This window comes from Nerophis lumbriciformis, linkage group LG03 (assembly GCF_033978685.3).
Source record: "Nerophis lumbriciformis linkage group LG03, RoL_Nlum_v2.1, whole genome shotgun sequence".
NCBI classification, from domain to species: Eukaryota; Metazoa; Chordata; class Actinopteri; order Syngnathiformes; family Syngnathidae; genus Nerophis; species Nerophis lumbriciformis.
Genome location: NC_084550.2, coordinates 12,192,231 through 12,205,555, shown reverse-complemented (window position 1 = coordinate 12,205,555; position 13,325 = coordinate 12,192,231). Strand labels below are relative to the sequence as shown.

General features: G+C 45.2%; 1 long non-coding RNA gene across 1 annotated transcript; it reads right to left on the bottom strand.

Moving 5' to 3' along the window:
• Positions 1-3,037: 3,037 nt before the first annotated feature.
• Positions 3,038-3,519, bottom strand: LOC133579221 (uncharacterized). The gene is made up of 3 exons (XR_009811885.2): positions 3,478-3,519; positions 3,314-3,388; positions 3,038-3,208 (listed from the first exon to the last, which is right to left on the bottom strand). It is a non-coding gene; the product is annotated as an uncharacterized lncRNA (long non-coding RNA).
• Positions 3,520-13,325: the final 9,806 nt, after the last annotated feature.

Below are 13,325 nucleotides of genomic sequence, written 5' to 3'. Positions count from 1 at the left end.
GAGAGAAACCTTTTACTTGCTCTGTTTGTAAGAAGAGTTTCTCCAGAAAGCTTGACATTACCAGACACATGAGAAAACATACTGGAGAGAAACCTTTTGCTTGCTCAGCTTGTGCTAAACATCCATCCATCCATTTTCTACCGCTTATTCCCTTCGGGGTCGCGGGGGCGCTGGAGCCTATCTCAGCTACAATCGGGCGGAAGGCGGGGTACACCCTGGACAAGTCGCCACCTCATCGCAGGGCCAACACAGATAGACAGACAACATTCACACTCACATTCACACACTAGGGCCAATTTAGTGTTGCCAATCAACCTATACCCAGGTGCATGTCTTTGGAGGTGGGAGGAAGCCGGAGTACCCGGAAGGAACCCACGCAGTCACGGGGAGAACATGCAAACTCCACACAGAAAGATCCCGAGCCTGGGATTGAACCCCAGACTACTCAGCACCTTCGTATTGTGAGGCAGACGCACTAACCCCTCTTCCACCGTGCTGCCCTTGTGCTAAACAATTCAAAGTATGAAATGATATCACACGTGAGAACACACACTGGAGAGAAAGCGTTTAGTTGCACTGTGTGTGATAAGATGTTCAGGTTTAAGAATCAGGTCAGTAGACACAAGTGTGTAACAGTCATGGAAGCTGCAGGGATTTAAAAACACTTAAACAGTGATTGTGCTAAATGTACTTTAAAAACACAGCATGTTTAATATGAATGTATATTTGATGTTGTACGTAGTGCTTCTCATCTTCTAGTCTTATATGTTGTCCTGTAGTTACTTTTTAAGTTGTGTGCATTTATTGAATATTATATCTGTAGCTACTATTTTTTTTCCCCTCATCTCTGAAGAGAGGACATCTTATTATTTTCATTTGGGGTTTTTTCATCTCTTATAAATACACACTCCTCTCTGAGCTGCCACCTTACCGTGGTAGAGGAGTTTGCGTGTCCGAATGATCCTAGGAGCTATGTTGTCCGGGGGCTTTATGTCCCCTGGTGGGGTCTCCCAAGACAAACTAGTCCTAGGTGAGGGATCAGACAAAGAGCAGCTCGAAGACCTCCATGAAGAATAAAAATAGAGGGCCCAGATTTCCCTCGCCCGGACGCGGGTCACCAGGGCCCCCCTATGGAGCCAGGCCCGGAGGCGGGGCACGATGGCGAGCCTGTCCCCATGCGGCCCGGCCGGGCACAGCCCGAAGAGGCAACGTGGGTCCCACCTCCAATGGGCTCACCACCCATAGCAGGGGCCATAGAGGTCGGGTGCAGTGTGAGCTGGGCGGAAGCCAAAGGCAGGGCACTTGGCGGTCCAATCCTCGGCTACAGAAGCTAGCTCTTGGGACGTGGAACGTCACCTCGCTGGGGGGGAAGGAGCCTGAGCTAGTGCGCGAGGTCGAGAAGTTTCGGCTAGATATAGTCGGACTCACTTCGACGCACAGCAAGGGCTCTGGAACCAGTTCTCTCGAGAGGGTCTGGACTCTCTTCCACTCTGGCGTTGCCGGCAATGAGAGGCGACGGGCTGGGGTGGCAATTCTTGTTGCCCCCCGGCTCAGAGCCTGCACGTTGGAGTTCAACCCGGTGGACGAGAGGGTAGCTTCCCTCCGCCTTTGGGTGGGGGGGACGGGTCCTGACTAAACGGCAGCTCACAGTACCCACCCTTTTTGGATTCGCTCGAGGGAGTACTTGAGAGTGCTCCCCCGGGTGATTCCCTCGAGGGAGTACTTGAGAGTGCTCCCCCGGGTGATTCCCTCGTTCTACTGGGGGACTTCAATGCTCATGTTGGCAGTGACAGTGAAACCTGGAGAGGCGTGATTGGGAAGAATGGCCGCCCGGATCTGAACCCGAGTGGTGTTTTGTTATTGGACTTTTGTGCCCGTCACAGATTGTCCATAATGAACACTATGTTCAAACATAAGGGTGTCCATATGTGCACTTGGCACCAGGACACCCTAGGCCGCAGTTCCATGATCGACTTTGTAGTTGTGTCATCGGATTTGCGGCCTCATGTTTTGGACACTCGGGTGAAGAGAGGGGCGGAGCTTTCAACCGATCACCACCTGGTGGTGAGTTGGCTGCGATGGTGGGGTAGGATGCCGGACAGACCTGGCAGGCCCAAACGCATTGTGAGGGTTTGTTGGGAACGTCTGGCAGAGTCTCCTGTCAGAGAGAGTTTCAATTCCCACCTCCGGAAGAACTTTGAACATGTCACGAGGGAGGTGCTGGACATTGAGTCCGAGTGGACCATGTTCCGCGCCTCTATTGTCGAGGCAGCTGATTGGAGCTGTGGCCGCAAGGTAGTTGGTGCTTGTCGTGGCGGTAATCCTAGGACCCGTTGGTGGACACCGGCGGTGAGGGATGCCGTCAAGCTGAAAAGGAGTCCTATCGGGTTCTTTTGGCTCATAGGACTCCTGAGGCAGCGGACAGGTACCGACAGACCAAGCGGTGTGCGGCTTCAGCGGTTGCGGAGGCAAAAACTCGGACATGGGAGGAGTTCGGGGAAGCCATGGAAAACGACTTCCGGACGGCTTCGAAGCGATTCTGGACCACCATCCGCCGCCTCAGGAAGGGGGAAGCAGTGCACTATCAACACCGTGTATGGTGGACGCTGTATAGATCCATTGTGGTGAAGAAGGAGCTGAGCCGGAAGGCAAAGCTCTCAATTTACCGGTCGATCTACGTTCCCATCCTCACCTATGGTCATGAGCTTTGGGTTATGACCGAAAGGACAAGATCACGGGTACAAGCAGCCGAAATGAGTTTCCTCCGCCGGGTGGCAGGGCTCTCCCTTAGAGATAGGGTGAGAAGCTCTGTCATCCGGGGGGAGCTCAAAGTAAAGCCGCTGCTCCTCCACATCAAGAGGAGCCAGATGAGGTGGTTCGGGCATCTGTTCAGGATGCCACCCGATCGCCTCCCTCGGGAGGTGTTTAGGGCACGTCCGACCGGTAGAAGGCCACGGGGAAGACCCAAGACACGTTGGGAAGACTATGTCTCCTGGCTGGCCTGGGAGCGCCTCGGGATCCCCCAGGAAGAGCTGGACGAAGTGGCTGGGGAGAGGGAAGTCTGGGCTTCCCTGCTTAGGCTGCTGCCCCCGCGACCTGACCTCGGATAAGCGGAAGAAGATGGATGGATGGATGGAATAGAAATGGAATGCTGTGGTCTTGGTCGTGCGCGTCAGTGTACTCCTGCCCCTTCTTGTTGGTTCTCTTCCTGGAAGTAAATAATTATAGATATTCACAAATACAACAAAGACAGCACTGGAATGTAGATGAATTGAATTCAATTAAAACATGGCATAATTTACTCCTTGTTTACCTGCTCAATGCTCACTGGTCTCACTAGCGTTTGCTTGGTTCTTTTCCCTTTCCCTGTTTTCTTCTTCTTCACTTCCTGCAAGTATTTATAATTGCAAATTCAACACAGAACTGGGATCTTTATGAATTGAAATAAAACATTGGCATAATTACTTTATCATTTACCTGGTCACTCATCTCACTGTCCATTTCCTTTTTACACTTCCCTTTGTCCTTCTTCGCCGTCACTTCCTCTTAATTCCTCCTCTTCTCTTGCAAGTAGTTAAAATTGCAAATTCAAAAAACATGCAGTGGAACTTCAATAAAATGGAATTCAAAATTGGGATATCTTATCATAATTCTCCGTACCTCAAACTTTGAACCTCCCTTTCGAAAAGTGGCCAGTTTCAGGACCTCTCCAAGCTCACAATCTACTTCAGCTGTGGTCGTCTGTTTGTAAACACCCCTGCATGCCTCTGGAATCACCAGCACAATTTAGAATTCCCTTTAGAATAAATACCGTAATAATAACAGCTAGATCGACCTTGTGAGCATACATGCAACATGTTCAAAGATGCAAACCTATTATTAACACTTACTTATTATTATTCTGTAAAAGGGCAAGTCCTCAAACGCCACTTTGCCTGTCTTTCCACGGAGACCAAGCTGCTCCAGGACTTTGTTTGTGGCAATTTTCCTCAGCATTGTCCTCACCGTGTCTGCCAAATTCTGCCCACCAAGAGCAGTAAGAGCTTTCACCTATACAAATAAATAAACAACAATATTGTACTTGATTAGAACATGTTTTTTGATAACTGAGCAAGATAATTTTGCAGTGGGGAATTAAAACTAATTACCAGCTGCTTTCTGAGCAGAAGATCAGTGTCGAGCTGTTCACAGAAGGCCTTAAGCTGCTCAAGAGTCTCGAAAGGCTTCTCAATGAGATCTTGAACATCCACAGCTTCTGGCCCCACAGACTGTGCTGCCAGCCCTCTCAGCATGCGCATAATTTCTCCCTGGTTCTCAACTATTTTTTTTATCTTTCATGTTTAACTGGAAAACTGCAAAGACAACAAAAGTCAAAGAGGTAATTTGTATTACTGCCCGTTGTAACAGCCTGTTTAACACCACCTATCAACAGTTAAATAGCCAACTAACGTTCACTTTCAAGGGCATTCCTGCTGCTTCTTGGAGTGGTCTGGTACTGACTCGTACTGGCTGGAGTGGTTTGGTACTGGCTTGAGCTGGATGCATGATTCCTGTCTGGACTGAGCCTGTAAGTGCTGCTTCTCGCTGGGCTGTGAGGTCGGCCTGGATGCCTTGGAGTGGTGTAGTATTGGCTGGTACTGGCTGAAGTGGTCTGGTACTCGCTGGAGTTTGGAAAGTTCAATGGTGGGAGCACTGGCAGTGGGGGTGCCTGGATGAGGTTCTGTAATTTCTCTTTTCTGCACTTCTTTTTTGGCCGAATTTCCTCTTCGCCTAAACCAGGGGTGCTCATTACGTCGATCGCGAGCTACCGGTCGATCTCGGAGGGTGTGTCAGTCGATCACCAGCCAGGCATTAAAAAAATAGTCCTGAAAATGAGCGATCATAAATCTTCACTATGACGTCACTTTTGTCACTTGATTGACATTCACGGCACCCGAGGGTCTTCTGAGATGACGCTGGCTGCTGCCAGCTCATTAAAATTACCGACTGGAAGGCGAGAAACACTTTATTTCAACAGACTCTGGCGCCGTACCTGTCGTCAAAACTCCAAAGACCGACCGCACAGTTGCACAATAAAAGCTCTGCTTCATCCTGCTTGCGCTACCAAAATAAGAGTCTCAGGAAGCTGGCGTGCACAAGCTAGCAAGCTACGGAGTTTGCCAACAATGTATTTCTTGTAAAGTGTATAAAAAGGAGTACGGAAGCTGGATAAATAAGATGCCAAAAAGCAACCACTTTCATGTGGTATTGGACAGAAAGGAGGACTTTTTTTCTCCTCCATTCGAAAATGCGGACCTTATCAGCACCACTGTCTGATTCCAATCAATGCAAGTCATCAGAATCAGGTAATACACCAACTTATATTCTTGTCTTCATGAAAGAAAGGAATCTATGTGTTAAACATGCTTGTATTATCTTTAAACACCTTTAACTTGTTAACAATATTAACTATATGTGTTAAACATGCTTGTATTATCTTTAAACACCTTTAACGTATTAACAATATTAACTATATGTGTTAAACATGCTTGTATTATCATTAAACACCTTTAACTTGTTAACAATATTAACTATATGTATTAAACATACTTGTATTTTCATTAAACACCTTTAATGTATTAACAATATTAACTATATGTGTTAAACATGCTTGTATTATCATTAAACACCTTTAACTTGTTAACAAAAACATATGTTTCATAAATAAGTAAATATAAATTATATATATGAATGAGGTAGATCCCCACGACTTGATCAATTGAAAAGTAGCTCGCCTGCAGAAAAAGTGTGAGCACCCCTGGCCTAAACCAACGTAGACAATAACATTTATGCACCACTAAGTAGTGTTTGAGTATTGTAAGTAAACAGTCTTTGAAAAGTGACTAACCGTCAGCATCAAACACATCTTCCTCATCGTTTCTATAACGTTCAGGGGTGATGTGGCTCCATTTGGTTGACATTTCTTCTTCCTCTGGGCTCGAAAACATTTCAGCTTGTTTTTCCTATTGAAGGGCCTTGTCAAAGTCTTCTGCAAAATTTCAAAGTATGCTGATGACTCAAGATGAATTATGTTGTTTAAGATATACATGATATGACTTTGACAATATTCCCTTACCAGTCAATGTTTTCCTGAAAACCCGAATTGGCAGCCTATCCCAGACTTCTTTGTCAGGAATCTCAGCTCTCCGGATTCTGGAGTGGGTAGGATTTGGCTTTGGCCAATAGCAGAAGCTATTCTGAAGATAAAATAATCCAGACCTCAAAATATCTTCAAAGCAGTCACTATCACTCTCATTTTCTGAATCAGATGACAAGGTGACATGATGGTCGATTAGTCTCCAATCAGCATCATTTTCATCAGGCTCATCACTATCAGGGCCACTGTAGGTGGCATTGTCAGCACCCGCGGCAGTGCAGGAAGCAGTCTCCGCAGCATCCATGTACTGAAGGGTTGTCACTGTTTCTGGAGTTGTAAAGATTGTCGTGTCATTCTCTTGCTCGCTATCATCACTCTCTAATTCTAAAGTTGACTGTCGGCATTGCTTCTTCAAATGCCTAGTTGTGGCAGCCCATCTACGCTTATAAGCCTTCTGTTGAAACTTCTTCATTGTGTTGTTTATTCTATAAAAAAAAAAAAAAAACAAGGAAAATGGGTTGCCCTATTATCGCCCACATTTTTACTATATTTTGCTAAAAACATCAAAATTAATTGTATTTTTATTTGTATTTTTTTGTGACTCCTTATTACATCCAGCCATAGAATTATACATTAAAATAAACATATTTGAAATAATTGATTTTAAATTATCATAATAATTCATTTAAAATGACCATATTTAATTATTAAAATAATAGCTTGTTTATCAACAACTTTAGCATTTTATTCATTACATTTTGAAACTCTCAGAAGCCAAGTTATGTTATATTCCTTAATATTTATTTATGCAAGTTTGAAGTGTCAATTATCTAAACACAGTTTTGTTTGCATATTTTCAGGATGTAGATATATATATATATATATATATATATATATATATATATATATATATATATATATATATATATATATATATATATATATATATATAATATGTATGAAATACTTGACTTGGTGAATTCTAGCTGTCAATATACTCCTCCCCTCTTAACCACCCCCCACCTCCCGAAATCGGAGGTCTCAAGGTTGGCAATGCTCAATAGCTTCAGTTTCTTCTTCAATTTCGTTTTCGCTACCTGCCTCCACACTACAACCATCAGTTTCAATACATGCGTAATCTGTTGAATCGCGTAAACCCCTGAAATCCGAGTCTGAATCCGAGCTAATGTCGCTATATCTTGCTGTTCTATCCGCCATGTTTGTTTGTATTGTGACGTCACAGGAAAATGTACGGGTGTATATAACATTTTTTTAGGGATATTGCGTAATGGGTAAAATTTTGAAAAAAACTTCGAAAAATAAAATAAGCCACTGGCAACTGATTTTTAATGGTTTTAACCCTTCTGAAATTGTGATAATGTTTAACAGAACGTTCAGGCAACATTCGTGCCCATATGGACCTCAAAATATGACACTGACGGGGCAAATTATTGTTTAACTAGGCTATAGATCCACCCTTCTTCAGAAGTCATTCGTTGGTATTTGGAAACTATATAACAGCCAATATGCACGAGAAATGCATGCTAGTTTATATGGTGCCGGCAGTTGAGCATGGCGCGCATTTGACACAACGCTAAAACCGTAAAATGGTCTGAAATTAATCATGTAGGGTAGAAATTGTTACACAAAAACGTGCTTCATATTTCACTCTTTCTATCTACTTACATGTGATCAATGGATGGCGCACCGTATTGCCTGATTATCGGGATTCTGGAATTTGCAGCGTTGTCGAGCTTCGTCTTTGTCTCACGGAAGCTTCTACGCGCATGCGTGCAGCCTTGACTCAGCTCAGCTGACGTCAGATTGTTCGAAAAACACAACACGTTCGCGGAACGTTAGGGAAACGTTACTACATAATGTATATAAAGTAAATTTGCGAAAAAAAAACATTTCGAAAAGCCTAACGGTCGCTGTTTCCATTGCAGGCAAATATTTTGTGTGTCAGATAGGTTTTGATATGTTCTGAGAATGTTCTTAGAATGTTCTCATCTTGCATAACCAAACGAGAACCATACAGTAACGTTACGCTAACGTTAGGTGTTACCTGGGTAGTCTACTGTGGAAAGAGTTGTTGTCCCTTGTGGATCCATTTGTTCATTTGCACATATACATCTTCATCATAATCATCATCATCATCATCAGACGTTACCTGCCCACTACTGGACGAAACCTTAGCATTAATGTTGCAATATAAGTGTGACCTCATTATTCCTTGATAATAAGACTAAAAATACAGATTTAAAAATGGGTTCACCTTACGGCCTAAAGACAGCTTTAAGGACTTTAACACAAAATGTATGCATCCTTTCTAACGGCCACTGGGAGGCAGTAGAGGTAACTATTCCAGCAAGGTTTTACAAAGTTTTCTACAAGGTCTGACTCAAATTGCCTACCTGGTCTGTGTGACTACACTCTGGCAACCCATGTTGTCTGATATAGTCCTCAAACATGCATTTTGCTACTGTAATTGCACGCTGGAAAAGGTTGACATAGCGTGTAAAGTAGTCCATAACCACAAGTACACACCTGTTGCCCTGAGATGTAACAGGTAACTCATTAATATTCATAGCGGGAAAACCTATCATGTTGAAATGTACCTGTCAAGTTCTCCAGGTTTTTTCACAGCCTTGCCCGAACTTGAAAGGGCCAGTTGGACTCAGGAAGGACTCAAAGGGACAACTCAATCCTTTTTCCTTGTGATTTATTGATGTTTGATTTGAAGCAATAAAATAAAGTGGGTTATCGGTGTAGATGAATGGATGAACAAAATGAATAGTCGAATAGTGGAATAGTTGAATAGCTTGGGATAGCTGAATAGTAGATTAGCTGAATAGGTGAATAGGTGAATAGCAGAATAGTGGGGGTTGAATAGCTTGGGATAGCTGAATAGTAGATTAGCAGTTGCGTCTTCTGAGTCCAAACAGGAGCTGTCTTCCTTCCTCTTAGCAGCATGTCAAAAGGGTGACTGACTGAAGCTCAAACATTTTGAGCATGTGCTCTGAGCAGGTGAACAGGTGAATTCAATGAAACCAATCTGTTGGAAGCAGGTGGAGATTTTGAGCCCTCAGCTCTCACTGTTGCCCCTTCAGGCCTGGAGTGTGCTCTGCAAATCAGTGGTGTTTGTGCTGCTCTGTACTTTGACTTGACACCTCCCACTTGACCTCTTGGTTTTTTAAACCCAAGGAGGTCACATCATCATCTGTTCCGGCAAGTTTACCTTCAGTTTGCATGATGTTGTTCTTGTTCTTCAACTGGTATTAAAACAATGATCCGTCTGACGTCTCTGTGAAGAATGGTGGCCGGAATTTTACTTGAGTGCTGCTTTCCCTTCTTTTCAGCAGATTTTGCAGAGGAGAATGGATAGCTAGGAAAAGTCCTGATGTGCACATCTCTCACAATGCCCTTGCTTTCAGCGTTTACTTTGGTCACTCTGGCGAGCCGGTATTGTCCCCTTAGGGCGTTCTGGTCAGCCATCCAGACAACATCTCCAATAGCCACATTTCTGTGGGCAGAGTGCCATTTGGATCTCACAAAGAGGTTCGGTCCAGCAAGCTGACTCCATTTCTTCCAGAATCTGTCAACTTCTGTTTGTATGGCCTTTAGTCTCTTGTAAGGGTAGCCTTCAAACTCAAAGCTAGCTGGATCTCCTTTGGGTCCAGCCCGTCCAAGTAGAAGTGAATTTGGACTGATGTATTCCACACAGTCCTCCCGACTCTGGGTCCTGGCATCAATGGGTCTCTCATTTGCGAGGTTGGAGGCTAAATACAAAAAAGTTTGAAACTCACTCCATGTAAAGACACCTTCACCTCCCAGACTGTGAAGGGCCCGCTTCACAGTGCGCACCGCCGCCTCTGCAGCTCCGTTCCTGTGAGGTGAGTCCGCAGGGTGGATTTTCCAGCTCCATCCTGTGCCATTCTTGGCGGCTTCACTCTCAATATTTGACTTTTCCAGCCGGTCAAGGAACAAATAGAGCTCTTTAAGGGCAGGTTTTGCACCCACAAAGTTTTTCCCAGGATCTGACCACAGCTTTTTTGGGTGCCCTCTCAGTGCTGTGAATCGTTGGTAGGCCAGCAGGAAGCCTTCAGCTGACTGGTCACTGACAACATCTGTGTGTATGGCTCTGGATGCCATGCAGCAGAAGACTATTCCCCATACTTTGAGTTTCACTTTCTTTCTCACCTCATCCTTCACTTCATAAGGTCCAAATAGGTCCACTGTTGTGTACTCAAAGGGATTAGCTGGTGTTATACGCTCAGGTGGAAGGTCACTCATGATTTGCTGGCATCTTTTAGCTCTGGCTTTTCTGCATGCAACACAATTGTTCACAATCTTTTGAGCCACTTTACGACCTTTTACCACCCATGCCTTCTTCCTCATCCGAAGGAGTGTTCCTGCAATCTCTTCATGGTTGGCATTGTGTGCTTCTTGGGCAAGGAGAGTGGATACCCATGCATCATAAGGTATGATTGGCACTGCTGATTTTTCTTCATTAAAAATCTGACATCTTCCTCCACAGAGCAAAAGTCCAGTCTGTTCCTCTCTGAACACAGCAAGTCTATTCAGTGTGGTGTCCTGAAAGATTATGCCTTCTTGGGCTGCAAGAAAAAGATCCCTGAGCACATCTTCACACTCGATGGCAGTGAGTACTGCTTTCTTGCACATTTGTGGTGATTTTTCCTGATATTTTAGCTTACTTGAGGCTGAGCGTTTGATCAGAGTTTGCCACTTCCTGACTGCTCTCCATACCCAGGCAATGACATGGATCAGCTTGGTCAGGCTGCTGAATTTCTTTATGTCCAGGATTCTTTGTACAGCAGAACCGGCAGGTGGTCTTCGGACTTGGATCTTGGACTCTTGTTCACAAGGATTGTGGTCATTTCTGACATGAGTAGGTTTCGGAGTTTTTTCTATACTAGATGGCACATCATCCTGGTTTCTTTTTGCCTGTGCTCTGGTTACCACTGCTGTGAAAGACTTCCTTTGAAACTTGTCAATGCTCGCTTTGGCATTCGCAGCAACCTCTTTGGCTGACTTTGTCGGCCACTCATCCACAGGATGTTTTAGAAACTCTGGTCCCTCCTGCCACACAGAATCCTTTCTAAGGTCCTCTGGTGATGCTCCTCTTGTTATGAGATCAGCAATATTCAGGTCTCCTGGAATCCATCTCCAATCTTCAATAGACGTGGACTTCTGGATCTCTCCAACTCTGTTTGCGAAGAAGGTCTGATATCCGTAGCTCTCTCTTTGGATTGATCCCAGAACAGTTTGACTGTCCAGCAGATGGAGCCAACATTCAATTTCCATCCGACTGTGTTTTTCAATATACCTTCTGAGCCGTGTAGCAAAGACAGCACCACAGATTTCAGCTTTCACTGCCTCTCCTTTCTGGTCGATGGGTGTGAGCTTGGCTTTGGACTCTGTCAGTCTGACTTGAATGCCTTCTTCAGTCTCCCATCTGAGGTACACCACAGCTCCATAGCTTCTGTCACTTCCATCAGAGAAGGTTATTCCCCAGGGTTTTCCAATCCGATTGGCTGGTGTGAGGCTTCTGTGGAAGGTGATTTGGCTGAGGCGCGTGTATTCCTCAAACAGTGAGATGGCTTCTTCTCTCAACTTTCCAGACAAAGGTTTGTCCCATGTGTCTCTGGTCAGAGCTTTGCTTCCAGCTGCTTCTTGAAAAGCTTTCCTGACAAGAATGGCACCTTTCTGCTTAGCAGGTGTGACAAGACCTATTGGGTCGTACAGGCTAGCGACCTGGCTAAGCAGTTGTCTTCTTGTCAGTGGATCTGGAGTTTCTTCTCTCACCTCTCCCACCAGGAGATTTTGGCCCATTCTCATCTTCTTCTTTCTTCTTGAGAAATTGATGGAGGTCATGGGGTAGAGTCTGTCTTTTCCAACGAGGTATCCAACACCAAGGGCTTTGTTTTCATCTTCACTCATCTGATTTGGGAGAATGAGGATCCTGTCCGATGAGGATTTCAGCTCTATTGGTACAGACTCCCGCCTCCCACTTTGGCCTGATCGGACCCAAGGCTTGAGAAAGAACCCGCCTGACTTTAGGATTTCCTCCACTCTTCTTGTGTTTTCCTCCAGCTGTTCCAGGTCATTATGGGATGTCAACAAATCATCAACATACGTGTCCTCTTCCACGATCCTACATTCCTCTTTCAGGTGAGCGAACTTGGGCAGCTTGGCTGTCTCTCTCATGGCGAGTTGTGCGATGCACCCTGCTGGTCGATCACCGATGTTGACTCTGGTGATGGCATATTCCTCAATTTCTCCATACTCAGTGTCTCTCCAGAGGAATCTGTGGAGGTGCATCTCCAGGTCTTCTAGCCACACAGAATTGTACATTTTTTTAATGTCACCAAGAGCAGCATGGACTCCTCTTCTGAACCTGAGTAGAACTGCTCGGATGGGATTGAGGACATCAGGCCCTTTCAGCAGGAGATCATTCATGCTGCGTCCTTGGAACCTCTGGCTGCTGTTCCATACCAATCGCACAGGTGTTGTAACTGAATGCGGGTTTGGCGCCACCAAGTGGCTGACGTACCACACTGGTCCTTGCCAGCCAGCAATGGTCTCTTTGGTGAGTTTCTTTGCCGCTTTCCTTGCCACCATCTCATGGACTTGAGCTGTGTATGCCACTCGCCACTCTGGTTCTTTCTAGAGCTGCTTCTCTGTCCGCAGGAAAGTGGCCTGAACTGCACTTCTGTTGTTGGGCAGCGAGGTTGGATCTTCAATCCAGGGATATTTCGTGTCCCAGTGTGGTTCGTCACTATGTGCATCTGCTTTGACATAGGTTAGGCCTTTCCTTATGATTTCCAGCTCTTGTTCCTCTTTTATAGTCATTTCTTTTCCTCCTGGTTGACAGTTGCCGCACCGGCATCCCCCGCACTTGGGTTCGCAGGCGGCTCCAATGCTTTCCCATTTCCACCAGTTTAAGAACTCTCTGCCAGCTGTCGTCATCTTGGTTTCAGCAATTTCCTGATATTTCACTGCTGTAGTTCTCATAGACCGGGCAAAGTGTGTTTTGGATCTATGCATAGCCACATCCACTTCTTCAAAGAGGTTTGGATGTGCTCCCCCAACAGTCATTCCTAATGGGCTTTCCCAAAGCACCAGGTCCCCAATTACCTTTACTCTTTGTGGAGCGAGTCTTCCTTCA